Here is a 12829-nt window from a genome sequence, read left to right on the forward strand (position 1 = left end):
CAGGGAAGTCCCCCCAAAAGTTCCACTTTCTAAGGTCCTTTCTCCCTTCCCAGATCTGTCCTGTCTCTTGGGTGACTGAGGTTGGAAACATCCAGCCGCTTCTGGGGAGGCTGCTGCTTACCTGGGTTATACCTGCTGTACCTGGGGTATGGCCTTATTTTAACTTTGAACATGCCAATCCATCTGATCATAAAAGCTTCACACTAGAATAAAACATAAGCTTGGGAGGAATCTGGTCCCTTATGTCACTCACCATGACTGAGATTCTCTTGGCAGACTTCTCTCCCTACCACATCTGACTTGAGATGGGACACAACACTTCTGAGTCCCCTATCCACAATCCTTGAATTAACTCCACTCAGTGGAGTACTGCACAGCTGTTAAAAGGATAAGGACACTCCCTATATGTTGATATGGAATGATCACTGGAATATAATTTTATTTATTTATTTGAGGCTCATTGACATTTTTATTAAGGTATGGTTGGTGTGGAATATAGTACTAAATTTAAAAGCTTGATATACAGTGCTATATGTGGAATGCTACCTTTTGTATAAAAATAGATAAATATTTTTATATGATCAACATCTATTTGTACTTTCAAATAGAAGTAATTAAAGGACCAAAACCTTCAATACTTGTGTGGCCAGGTCAGATATAAATGAAGGTTCACATATTGTATGTCAAGCTGTTTGAATTATTTGAAGGATGCTGCTGCTGCTGCTGCTAAGTCACATCAGTCGTGTCCGACTCTGTGCAACCCCACAGACGGCAGCCCACCAGGCTCCTCTGTCCCTGAGATTCTCCAGGCAAGAACAATATGAAGGCTAGCTAACTCTTAAACATGCTCTGCCCTCTTACCTTGACAAATAACCTTTCTAATGACAAAATTAAAAGATATGTAATGGCACAGTTTTTGTATGACTTAAAGTCAGCAAAATATTCAAGATAATTTAACTTAATTTTCATTGCGCATGCCTGGGTGTCCTCAAGAAGAGCCAGCAATGTTTGGATGGATAATAAAGTCACATGCAACTCATAAGTTATTATATAATATTCCATTAAATAAAATGTTCTTGTCTTCATTTTGGCAAAATACCTAATTACTTTGTATAATAAAAATCTCATAATGCATATTCTATTGCTAGGAATGCCAAGTTAATTTACTTTTCTTGGGTTGCTGTTTTTAGCTGTTTAAAAAATAAATTTCAATTTAGAGAAACATTGCTCCAAACTGAAATTATTACTAACAATTTTAAAGCAATACTTGGATTCAGAACTGAATCATAAATTTTGCACCTCACATTTAAACATTATAAAGGAGCCACAGATAATAAATATTTTATCCCTGAAAATACTTTTTCATCATGTACGTCTTTATCATAATAATTTTCAACAGCCTTTAAAGCAATATCTAGATCCATTTGGTGTTTACATTTTACTGTTTGCAAATTATTCAATGCTGAGCTCTTATTTAAAAAAAAACTCCAGAGTACTATTTTGTTCCATTTCTTAAAATCTCTCTGCAATTGAAGCTGTAATTTGAACTTGGCCAGAAGTTAGTCTCAAGAGAAATTAGTTTGGGGATTATCTGCATGTGAGTCTTTTCCTTTATGCCCTTGCAAACATTTTTATTTCCTTGTTTTAGCTTCGCTTTTTATATATTTAATTTTATTTTGAATTAATTTCAAACATTCAGAAAGTTTGCAGAGATAGTGTAGACTCCCTGAATACTCTTAGAATCATGATGATTATTAATGTTTTGCCACAGATTTTGCTTTTTCCTTTTTTTCCCAAGCTACCTGGCTTGTGGGATCTTAGTCCCTCCACCAAGGATTTGAACCCACACTCTCAGCAGTGAAAACTCAGAGTCCTAACCACTGCACCACCAGGGAATTCCCCAGATTTTGCTTTTTTTATTCTTTCTAAATTAAAATTTATATTAAATTTTAACTAAAATTTTTTATTTGATGTGTGTACATATGTATAATTATTCTAAATCATGAAAGTAGATTGCATGCAGTGTGCTCATAGGTCCCTTTATACTTCAATATTTCCTGAGAAGAAGGATATTGTCCCATATAATCACAATACAGTTATCCAATTTAGAAGATTCAAATTGATACAAAACATTAGTCTATAATCCATATTCCAGTTTGACAAGAGTCCCAAACATCCACCGTGGTGTTGGTCTTTTCCCTGTGGAATAGGATGCAGTCCAGGTTTCTCTGTTGTCTTTAGTCTTCAGGTCTCGTTATTTCCCTATAATCTGCAACGGTTCCTAAGACGTTGCCTTCATATTTGTCAATCCGGATTTGTCTGGTGTAATCTTGTCCATGAAGTAGGGTTATGTAACCCAGGCTGAAATACTATATAAGTAATACATACGTTAGCATCCCGTAATGGTTCTGGTCTGAACCAATTTTTTCCATGATGGTTTTATTTATTATGATTTTTTTTTTTAATTTTTGGCTACACCCCATAGCATGTGGGACTTTAGTTCCCCAGCCAGGGATTGAACCTGCACTCCCTGCATTAGAAGTGCAGCGTCTTCACCACTGGATCCCTGGGGAAGTCACTCTGATGGTTTGAAATGATAATTTTCTCCTGTCAGCCTCCCTCCTTCTGTATCAGTCAGTGCTCCATTGTAAACAAGAGCCCTCCTTTCTAATTTTTTGTTTATTTATATTCTTTGTAATATATCTGGACTCATGGACTCCTATTTTATTCAGTGGGTTTTATTCCATTACGGTCCTTATTTATTTTGATGCTGAAATCAACCCAGATGTGGCCACCTTTGATCTGGCTTCTGCATCCTCTGACACAGCCACCCCCACCCCCAGTCTGCTGGACCCTGCCCCATAATTTTTGGTGCTACTTCATTTCTGGCAGAATTTTCAACCTTCTCCCTTCTCTGTCTCAGCCACTATAATCAACTCTTTTCCCCAGGAACCCTGTTTCTTTCAGTGGGGAATGGTAGAAATCAACATCTGAGCACTAGGTATGCTTCTTGCTACGAGGGTTTTATTGCTTCTAGGTTCTTTCAATGGACACACATAGTCACATATACTATGTATATAGCACATCTAAGATAATATATAATATATCTAATATATATATTATTATTATAGAAAGCATGAGTTTATACTGGTAACTTACAATTTTGATCCAGTTTCATGGAGTTCTCTACCTTGCCTTCCTGTATTTCATATTTATGTCTCCCTTTTTCCAAACGAAGAACTCTGGCTCCCAACAATATTTCAAAATTGTCTTACACTATAAAAAGTAAACCTAGTAAAGTGAGTTCAAGAGGTCTCTACTTCCCCCAGGCTGAGGGTGTATGGTGTGGTGTCCAGTCGTCCAGTCATGTCCGACTCTTTGTGACCCCACGGACTGCAGCCCACCAGGCTCTTCGGCCATGGGATTCTCCAGGCAAGAACACTGGCATGGATTGCCATTCCCTTCTCCAGAGGATCTTCCTGACCCACGGACGGAACCTGGGTCTCCTGCATTGCAGGCAGATTCTTTACCGTCGGAGACACAGGGTATACTTCCCTCCTTGCTATGTGGTTATATCACTCATATGAAATTCAGCTGGGTTCATTTGTTTCTGTTTGCATTCAGTTTGTTTTTCCCTCATATTTTGATTTAGTTTAATATTTTAAGTGTGTAGGAGATTAACAGCCTTCTAAAAGTCAAAATGACACCAGAGGATTCCCTGGCGGTCCAGTGGTTAGGACTTGGCTCTCTCACTGCTGTGGTCCAAGAACTAAGATTCCACGATCCATACAGGCGGGGCCAAAAACAATTTCCAGTATTTTGCAATTATAAATAATGTGACAATAAATTTTCTTTTTGTTGAAAGTGTCTTAACAGTACATTCCTAGAGGTGGATTTCTGGGTCAAAGGGTAAAATCATAGGTGGGGTTTTTTGTTTGTTTCTTTAATTGTGATTTTAAAAATTTGTAAAATTTAACTCCTTTGCCATTTTTAAGCATACAGTTCAGTAGTGGTGAGTGCTGTGTTATACTCAGTCTCTTCAGTCGTGTCTGACTCTTTGCGACCCCATGGACTGTAGCCCACCAGCTTCTCTTTCCGGGGGATTTTCCAGGCAAGAATACTGGAGAGGGTTGCCATGCCCTCCTCCAAGGGATTTTCACGACCCAGGGATCGAACCCGTGTCTCTTATGTCCCCTGCATTGCAGGCAGAGAAGCCTGGGAAATGGCAAATTAAAACAGTGAGATGCAATACACACCTATTGGAATAGCTGAAGTTCAAAAACACGGGCAGCACCAAGTGCTGGAGAGCATGTGGAGTGATGGGAACTCTCATTCATTTCTGATGGGAATGCAAAATGGCACAGCCACTTTGGAAAACAGTTTGGAAGTTTATTATAAAGTGAAACATACCTTTACTATAAGATCCATTAATCACTCTCCTTGGTATTCACCCAAGGAGAATTGAAAACTTAGTTCTACACAAAACCTCCACATGGATGTTTATAGCAGATTTATTCATAATTGTCAAAACTTGGAAGCAATTGTGATGTACTTTAATAGGAGAATGGATAAACAAACTGGTAGCTGCATCCATACAATGGAATATTATGCAGGGATTAAAAAGAAGTGGGCTATCAAGTCACAAAAGGACATGGAGGAAGCCTGAATGTTTATTGCTAAGAAGATAATTTGAAAAGGCTACATACTGCATGATTCCAGTGATACGACATTCTGGAAAAGGCAAAACGAAGAAGATGGCAAAAAGATCAGTGATGGCCACAAAGTGGGGCTGGAGGGGAGGCAGGAAATGGTCATCCCTGTGGAGCACAGGGGATTTTTAGGGCAGGGAAAATACTTTGCATGATATTGTAATGGTAGACCATGGTATAATACATCTGTCAAAACCCATAGGATCTACAGCACATTTCAGGGTTTTTTTTAATATTTATTATTTTTATTTATTTATTTGGCTGTGCTGGGTCTTCCTTGCGGCATGTGGGATCTTTAGCTGTGGCATTTGGAATCTATTTCCCTGACCAGGTATAAAACTCCACCCGCTGCATTGGGAGCTTGGAGTCTTAGCCACTGGACTACCAGGGAAGTCCCTATAGGATGTACCGCATTAAAAGAGAACACTAATGTAAACTATGTACTTCAGTTAGTAATAATAATGTATTAGTATTAGCTCAGCAATTGTGAAAAAACAAAGAAACTAAAACAGTCAAACTTAGGTTTAGATTTGTTAAACTTTTGTCAATATTACTAAGAAACAGTCCCTCTCAAATATCTGTGGGTAGCACACATTCAAGAATAATTTCATTTTCCACTTGGGACCATGTGGAAACTATTTGAGAGATTTCTGTTGTTTTGCTTAACTCTTCAAGCTCTTTTAGTATCATGTGTTAATTAAGTCTACTTGTTTTAATAGCATTTAGCCAATATTCTCAACATGTGTACAAGAGTGTTGTAAAGTCAAATGTGATATGTGTTTTCCTAAGATATTTCATCTTTGGGAAGATCCAGAAATATAATCTTTTTAATGTTCCAAAGAAAGCCATGATGATCACAGTTGAGGTCAGGTCATAGTAACAAATAACTATGTGCCATACATGGCATATGGCACAAAAAATGTTTCTGGATTTTCAGTGGAAAAAATGACCTTGTTCATCTTTATTTTTACTAACCGTGTCAATTGCATCATCAACTTACCTTCAACATCCTTTTAAATCAATGCCTAAAATCGTAAGTTGCTTTTCTTCAGTCCTTCCCATAAATCAGAACAGGACTAAAGCCAATAAAATCGCGAGTATTTTTCATCTAGACTCATATATAGACAAATTTTTAAAAATATGAATTAATATTACAAATGTTCCTCAGCCACTATTGCACATACCACATTAATTTCTGAGTACTTCTGGAAACACAAATTGGAACAGGAGGAAAAGCAAGAGGATTTGACTAGTTAATGTATTTCTTTTCTTCCCTAAGTGCTTCAGTGGCTGAAATCCTCCCGTGGCACAAACCATAGAACTTTGTGGCATTTGGATACAGTCACCTCATGTTTCCAGGACATGGGTTATGAGATGTGAAGTGCTTCTCTGGGCCTGAACAGTGTTATTACTAGAGCCGATGTTTAGGGTTTGGGTTCTCCTGTACCAGTGCCAAGCCTCGGATGCCGATTGAGAGAGGAAAACAATTTTCAGTGTGTTTGTGATTTATGGGGCTTAGGGTGTTACTCAAAGGGAACAGGGTGGAGGGGTCAGGGTGAAAGCAAACTGTGGGGCCCTGTACCCAGTTCAGAGGAGTGGAGCCCTATACCCAGGTCAGAGGTGTGGGGCCCTGTACCCAGGTCACAGGACAGACATCTCTGCAACTGATGGAGCCCTGTATCTACTGCTGCCAAAAGCCTTCGGGTCTAAACTAGCCAGTTCCCTGACCCCATATTAGGTAAAATACCCACCCAATGCATCCTAAAAAGTGAAAGTGTTAGTTACTCACTGGTGTCTGACTCTTTGTGATCTCATGAACTGTAGCCTGCTAGGCTGCTATGTCCCTGGAATTCTCCAGGCAAGAATACCGGAGTGGGTGGGTAGCCATTCCCTTCTCCAGGGAATAGGTCAAACCTGCATCTCCTGCGGGCAGATTCTTTACCATCTGAGCCACCAGGGAAACGCCCATAGCATCTTAACCAATCACTAATGCCATGCTAGTAAAGTAATGCTCAAAATTCTCCAAGCCAGGCTTCAGCAGTACCTGAACCGTGAACTTCCTGATGTTCAAGCTGGTTTTAGAAAAGGCAGAGGAACCAGAGATCAAATTGCCAACATCTGCTGGATCATGGAAAAATCAATAGAGTTCCAGAAAAACATCTATTTCTGCTTTATTGACTATACCAAAGCCTTTGACTGTGTGGATCACAATAAACTGTGGAAAATTCTGAGCGATAGGAATACCAGACTACCTGACCTGCCTCTTGAGAAACCTATATGCAGGTCAGGAAGCAACAGTTAGAACTGGACATGGAACAACAGACTGGTTCCAAATAGGAAAAGGAGTATGTCAAGGCTGTATATTGTCACCCTGCTTATTTAACTTCTATGCAGAGTACATCATGAGAAACGCTGGACTGGAAGAAACACAAGCTGAAATCAAGATTGCCGGGAGAAATCTCAATAACCTCAGATATGCAGATGACACCACCCTTATGGCAGAGAGTGAAGAGGAACTAAAAAGCCTCTTGATGAAAGTGAAAGAGGAGAGTGAAAAAGTTGGCTTAAAGCTCAACATTCAGAAAACGAAGATCATGGCATCTGGTCTCATCACTTCATGGGAAATAGATGGGGAAACAGTGGAAACAGTGTCAGACTTTATTTTTTGGGGCTCCAAAATCACTGCAGATGGTGACTGTAGCCATGAAATTAAAAGACGCTTACTCCTTGGAAGAAAAGTTATGACCAACCTAGATAGCATATTCAAAAGCAGAGACATTACTTTGCCAAAAAAGGTCCATCTAGTCAAGGCTATGGTTTTTCCAGGAGTCATGTATGGATGTGAGAGTTGGACTGTGAAGAAGGCTGAGTGCTGAAGAATTGATGCTTTTGAACTGTGGTGTTGGAGAAGACTCTTGAGAGTCCCTTGGACTGCAAGGAGATCCAACCAGTCCGTTCTGAAGGAGATCAGTCCTGGGTGTTCTTTGGAAGGAATGATGCTAAAGCTGAAACTCCAGTACTTTGGCTATCTCGTGCGAAGAGTTGACTCATTGGAAAAGACTCTGATGCTGGGAGGGATTGGGGGCAGGAGGAGAAGGGGACAACAGAGGATGAGATGGCTGGATGGCATCACTGACTCGATGGACGTGAGTTTGAGTGAACTCCGGGAGTTTGTGATGGACAGGGAGGCCTGGCGTGCTGCGATTCATGGGGTCGCAAAGAGTCGGACACGACTGAGCAACTGAACTGAACTGAACTGAATGCCACTCTTCCAGTAGGAATTTTCTCGGTCTTGAGGCTATAAAAATTGGCTACTAGTCCTTGAAAGGGGTTGGCTTTCTCTTGAGCCAGCTCTCTGTTCTAACTGCATCTCCCACTCTAATAAACTTTAGTCTCTTCTCATTCTGCCTCATACCTGGAAACTCTTTTCCAACCCACAACAGACCATGACACAAACCTTTTAGGAATGTACCTTTTCATATAGTTTGACTTTGGGTATCTGGTAAATGATTTGCATAATTAAAAAGCCAAATTAAATCAAAAAGGAGAAAAATATCAAACTCTTAAGACCATGGCAGTGATATAGATTTTACTGAACACATGATGGGGAAATAAAAGGGAGGATTATAGGAGACACATCGCCACAAAGCAAAACTCCTAAATTAGACAGTCTTTCTGGTTTCACCCCGTCTCTTCAAGCCTGAACAACCTCTAAAAACCCCCTCTGTTGTCCCAGCTCGTATCTCTCACCTAGCAGCACAAAAGCCGTGCACTTAGCACAACAGCAGAAACCAGCTGTTGTTCCAGCAGGCCCCTGAGCAGATGCCTGAGCATTTTAGATCATACCACTATATCTTCCATGACACAATTCTGCAAAGATAGAGGCATTAAGTTTTCTCCAGATCTGGTTTATTTTTTCTCAATCACTGCAACTCACATTCATAAGCAATTTGAACTTCCTCCCTAAAGTCAGTTGCTGTTGGTTCTTTCTTTTTTAAATTTAATTTTATTTATCTATTTAATTAATTCTGTATTTATGTATTTCTGGCTGGGTCTTCGTTGCTGCGCAGACTTTTCTCTAGTTGTGGAGAGTGGGAGCTATTCTTTAGCTGCAGTTCATGGCCTTCTCGTTGCAGAGACTTCTCATATTGCAGAGTACAGGCTCTAGGACACATGGGCTTCAGTAGGTGCGGCTCCCAGACTCTAGAGCTCAGGCTCAATAGTTGTGGCACGTGGGCTTAGTTGCTCCGTGGCATGTAGGATCTTCCTGGATCAAGGATTGAACCCATGTCTCTTGCATTGGCAGGCAGATTATCACTGGACTACCAGGGAAGCCTGGTGTTGGCTCTTTTGACCAAGACTCTCGAGTCTTCCAGCCTCCAAATAGAAGATGGGGATTTCCCTGGTGGTCCAGTGGCTAAGGCTCCATTCTCCCAATACAGGGGCCCTGGGTTTGATCCCTGGTCAGGGAACTAGTTCGTTCCCACATGCTGCTACTAAGGCCCAGAGCAGCCAAATCAATAAATAAAAATAAACATTAAAAAATATTTTCAAATAGAGATGACCCCTGCTTTGGCAACAGTGGGTTTGAACCAGCTGTTATCTGAAACACAGTCCTGGAAGAGAAAGAAATATTATCAAGTCAGTAGAGATAGTGCTTAAGTCCAGACCACAACGATCACCTCAAAGGGAGTGTTTACAACCTCTCAGAACCAAGAAGTGCCTTTGTTTCCCCAAGCAGTGGTGGGGAGGGGGGTGTCATCCCAGCACTTCATTTGTACTGTGGTCACACGGTACTTTATATTTCTAGCATAGGAATAGAGAGCATTTTGCAGTAATTCACCCACAGTAATTTACCCATAGAATGTTGACCACAGGTAACCTCTGGCTGTCCGCTGCTGGAATGCCAGCAGAGTCAAAGGCTGTGTCTTGTTTAAGGATGTCTCAGATCACAAAGGTGAGGCCTTGGTCCCAGGCTGATGGGCATACTGTCTTAGAGGATCCTGCCAACTTCAAGGTCTTTCTCGGTGCAGAAAGCTGGCTGGTTAACTACCCACAGTGTAGGCACAGCAAATTTGCTGAGTTTGATTTTGGACACATTGAGTTTGAAGTACCAGTAGGCTATCCAGCAGCTGTTGAGGAAGCAGCTGGAACCTGAACTTTGAAAGACAAATTCAGGCTGAAGACATAGATTTGGGAATCATTGGGAGAGAGGGGAGGGGGCATGGTGAGCACAGAAAGAAGACAGGAGAGGGTAAGGTCCAGAGGCCAAGGGTGGAGGAAGTGGTCACTGGTGTCAAGTGCTTCAGGAAGATAGATTAAAAACACAATAGTATTCATTGGACAAGTAAAGTCTTTGAAGAGGACAGGTTATGGGTGGTGGGATCAAGTATCTTGAAGAGGAGATGGGCATTTTCGCTAAGATTTCAGATTAGGGGAAAATGAAAAACAAAACAAAACACCAGCAACAATAACCACAACAGACTGTGATATGGGCAGAAGGTTAAACAAATCTTTATATTATCTCCTTTGCATAGAGAAATGAGCATTTTGCGGCTAAAGTTTAGAGGGAATTGGGGGTAGAAACAGACTATTCTGTATATCAAACAACAATGGAGGACTTCCCTGGGGGTCCAGTGGTTAAGAATCTGCCTACCAATGTAGGGGACATGGGTTTGATCCCTGGTCCCAGAAGATCCACATGACAAGGGGCAACTAACCCCGCGAGCTGCAACTCCTAAGCCCGGGCTCCACAACTACTGAAGCCCACATGCCCTAGAGCCCATACTGGGCAACAAGAGAAGCTACCCCAATGAGAAGCCCGAGCACTGCAACTCGAGAGAGCCTGCATGTAGAAATGACGATCCAGTGCAGTAGAAATAAACAAATAAATAATAACAATGGAAAGTTGGAGTCTGGTGGCTCGAGAAAGAGGGGAAATCTCAAAAGGAAGAGGAAGACAAAGGGAAAACATGTCTCAGAGAAAACATGAAGTTGGGGCCTGACAGATGTGAGAGAGAAGCTAGAGAAAAACCAGGGGAGTTTTAGAGATTGCACTATGTTCTAACCTGTACTGGGAGCCACGTGTCTCAGAAAGGTGTGCAGAATATTTCAGCCTTCAATCAGTGGTGCTTTGCGAAAGAAAGGATTCAGGCAGTGTCCAGGGTGGGGTGATGGAGACAGTTTAAGAAGAAGTCCAGGCCAGAGTGGAGGTGAAGAGTTTAATGTGCCAACTAAAAACTGTCACTAGCCACCAGTCACTGAACTTTGACATACCCTGAAGGGAATTCAGAACCAAGAGCAGGAATGAGGCACTCTGTGCTCTGGGAAAAACAGGCAGAACAGGCCTTCAGATAGTTATTTTCAGGAGATTTTATGAACCCAAATTCTTGTACCTTCTTATATCTAAAAAAGCACTACAATCATTAATGGAGACATCTGCTTCTCAGGACTAGCAGCAAACTTCCTGTGACCAGCAGCAGCCTTCTGTAAAAACATGTGTGAAAAGATTGCACGTCTGCCCAATTACCTACCAAAATTACAAATATATATTCACCTCCCCTCTTACGTCTTCTGAGCAGTCCCTCAGAACTATCTGAGAGACTGTCTGCTGGCCTATAGTCCTCGTTTTACTCTAAGTAAAACTTAACTCACAACTTTCTTGTTGTGCATTGTTTTCAGTGGACAAATGCAAGCAGGAAATTAAAGCAATAGAGGCTAGGGGAAGGCTCAGACCCCCAAGTATCCTTGGCTTTAGTAGAGAACACCAGGCTCTCAATATATTTGGGATAGGATCTTAGATATTTTGAATATTATTTGAATATTTTTAAAAGGGATAAATTTTTGAGGCCACTACTAAGGCTGCCCAGGCAGATATCTAACTAGAGTGTTTAAGTAAACAAATGAATAGGGCCTGGGCTAGGAGTGTGAGCTATTTCCGGCCTGTGACCTCTTTTTCTTACTGACAATGAGGTAATCTCCTGAGGATGCTGAGAAAACGTGACAGAGCTTGAGGAAACAGTTTGGAAATAGCAGCTTGGGAATCCCCCATCACAATCTGTTTCCCCTTAAACTGCCTGTGAGCAGGCAGGTCTTAAACAGTTTTTGCATCCCCAGGGCATGTGTAGCAGCTCAATACACGTCGGAGTAAACGGATGAGTGGAGGAGGACAAGTGACTGAGTCTGGCTGTGGAGGTGGTGCAATCCTAAAGCCTGGTTCAGAACACTGACCACCAATCCGTACTTAAAAAAAAAATCAAGGCTGGAGGGGAAGAGAAAGAATAGCGCCCGTGGTCAGTTCAGTTCAGTTCAGTCGCTCAGTCGTGTCCAACTCTTTGCGATCCCATGAATCGCAGCACGCCAGGCCTCCCTGTCCATCACAAACTCCCGGAGTTCACTCAGACTCACGTCCATCAAGTCAGTGATGCCATCCAGCCATCTCATCCTCTGTCGTCCCCTTCTCCTCCTGCCCCCAATCCCTCCCAGCATCAGAGTCTTTTCCAATGAGTCAACTCTTCGCTCAAGGTGGCCAAAGTACTGGAGTTTCAGCTTTAGCATCATTCCTTCCACAGAAATCCCAGGGCTGATCTCCTTCAGAATGGACTGGTTGGATCTCCTTGCAGTCCAAGGGACTCTCAAGAGTCTTCTCCAACACCACAGTTCAAAGGCATCAATTCTTCGGCACTCAGCCTTCTTCACAGTCCAACTCTCACATCCATACATGACTCCTGGAAAAACCATAGCCTTGACTAGATGGGCCTTTGTTGGCAAAGTAATGTCTCTGCTTTTGAATATGCTATTTAGGTTGGTCATAACTTTTCTTCCAAGGAGTAAGCGTCTTTTAATTTCATGGCTGCAATCACCATCTGCAGTGATTTTGGGGCCCCCCAAAATAAAATCTGACACTGTTTCCACTGTTTCCCCATCTATTTCCCACAGTCCAAAGTCCTGTTCCTTTAGAATCCACCTGCCAATGCAGGAGACTCAAGAGAGGCGGGTTCGATCCCTGGTTCTAGAAGATCCCTTGGAGTAAGAAATGGCAACCCACTCCAGCATTCTTGCTTAGGAAAAATCCCATGGACAGAGAAATTTGGCAGACCACAGTCCGTGGCGTCGCAGTC

Source organism: Bos javanicus, chromosome 15, assembly GCF_032452875.1.
Source record: "Bos javanicus breed banteng chromosome 15, ARS-OSU_banteng_1.0, whole genome shotgun sequence".
Lineage (NCBI taxonomy): Eukaryota > Metazoa > Chordata > Mammalia > Artiodactyla > Bovidae > Bos > Bos javanicus.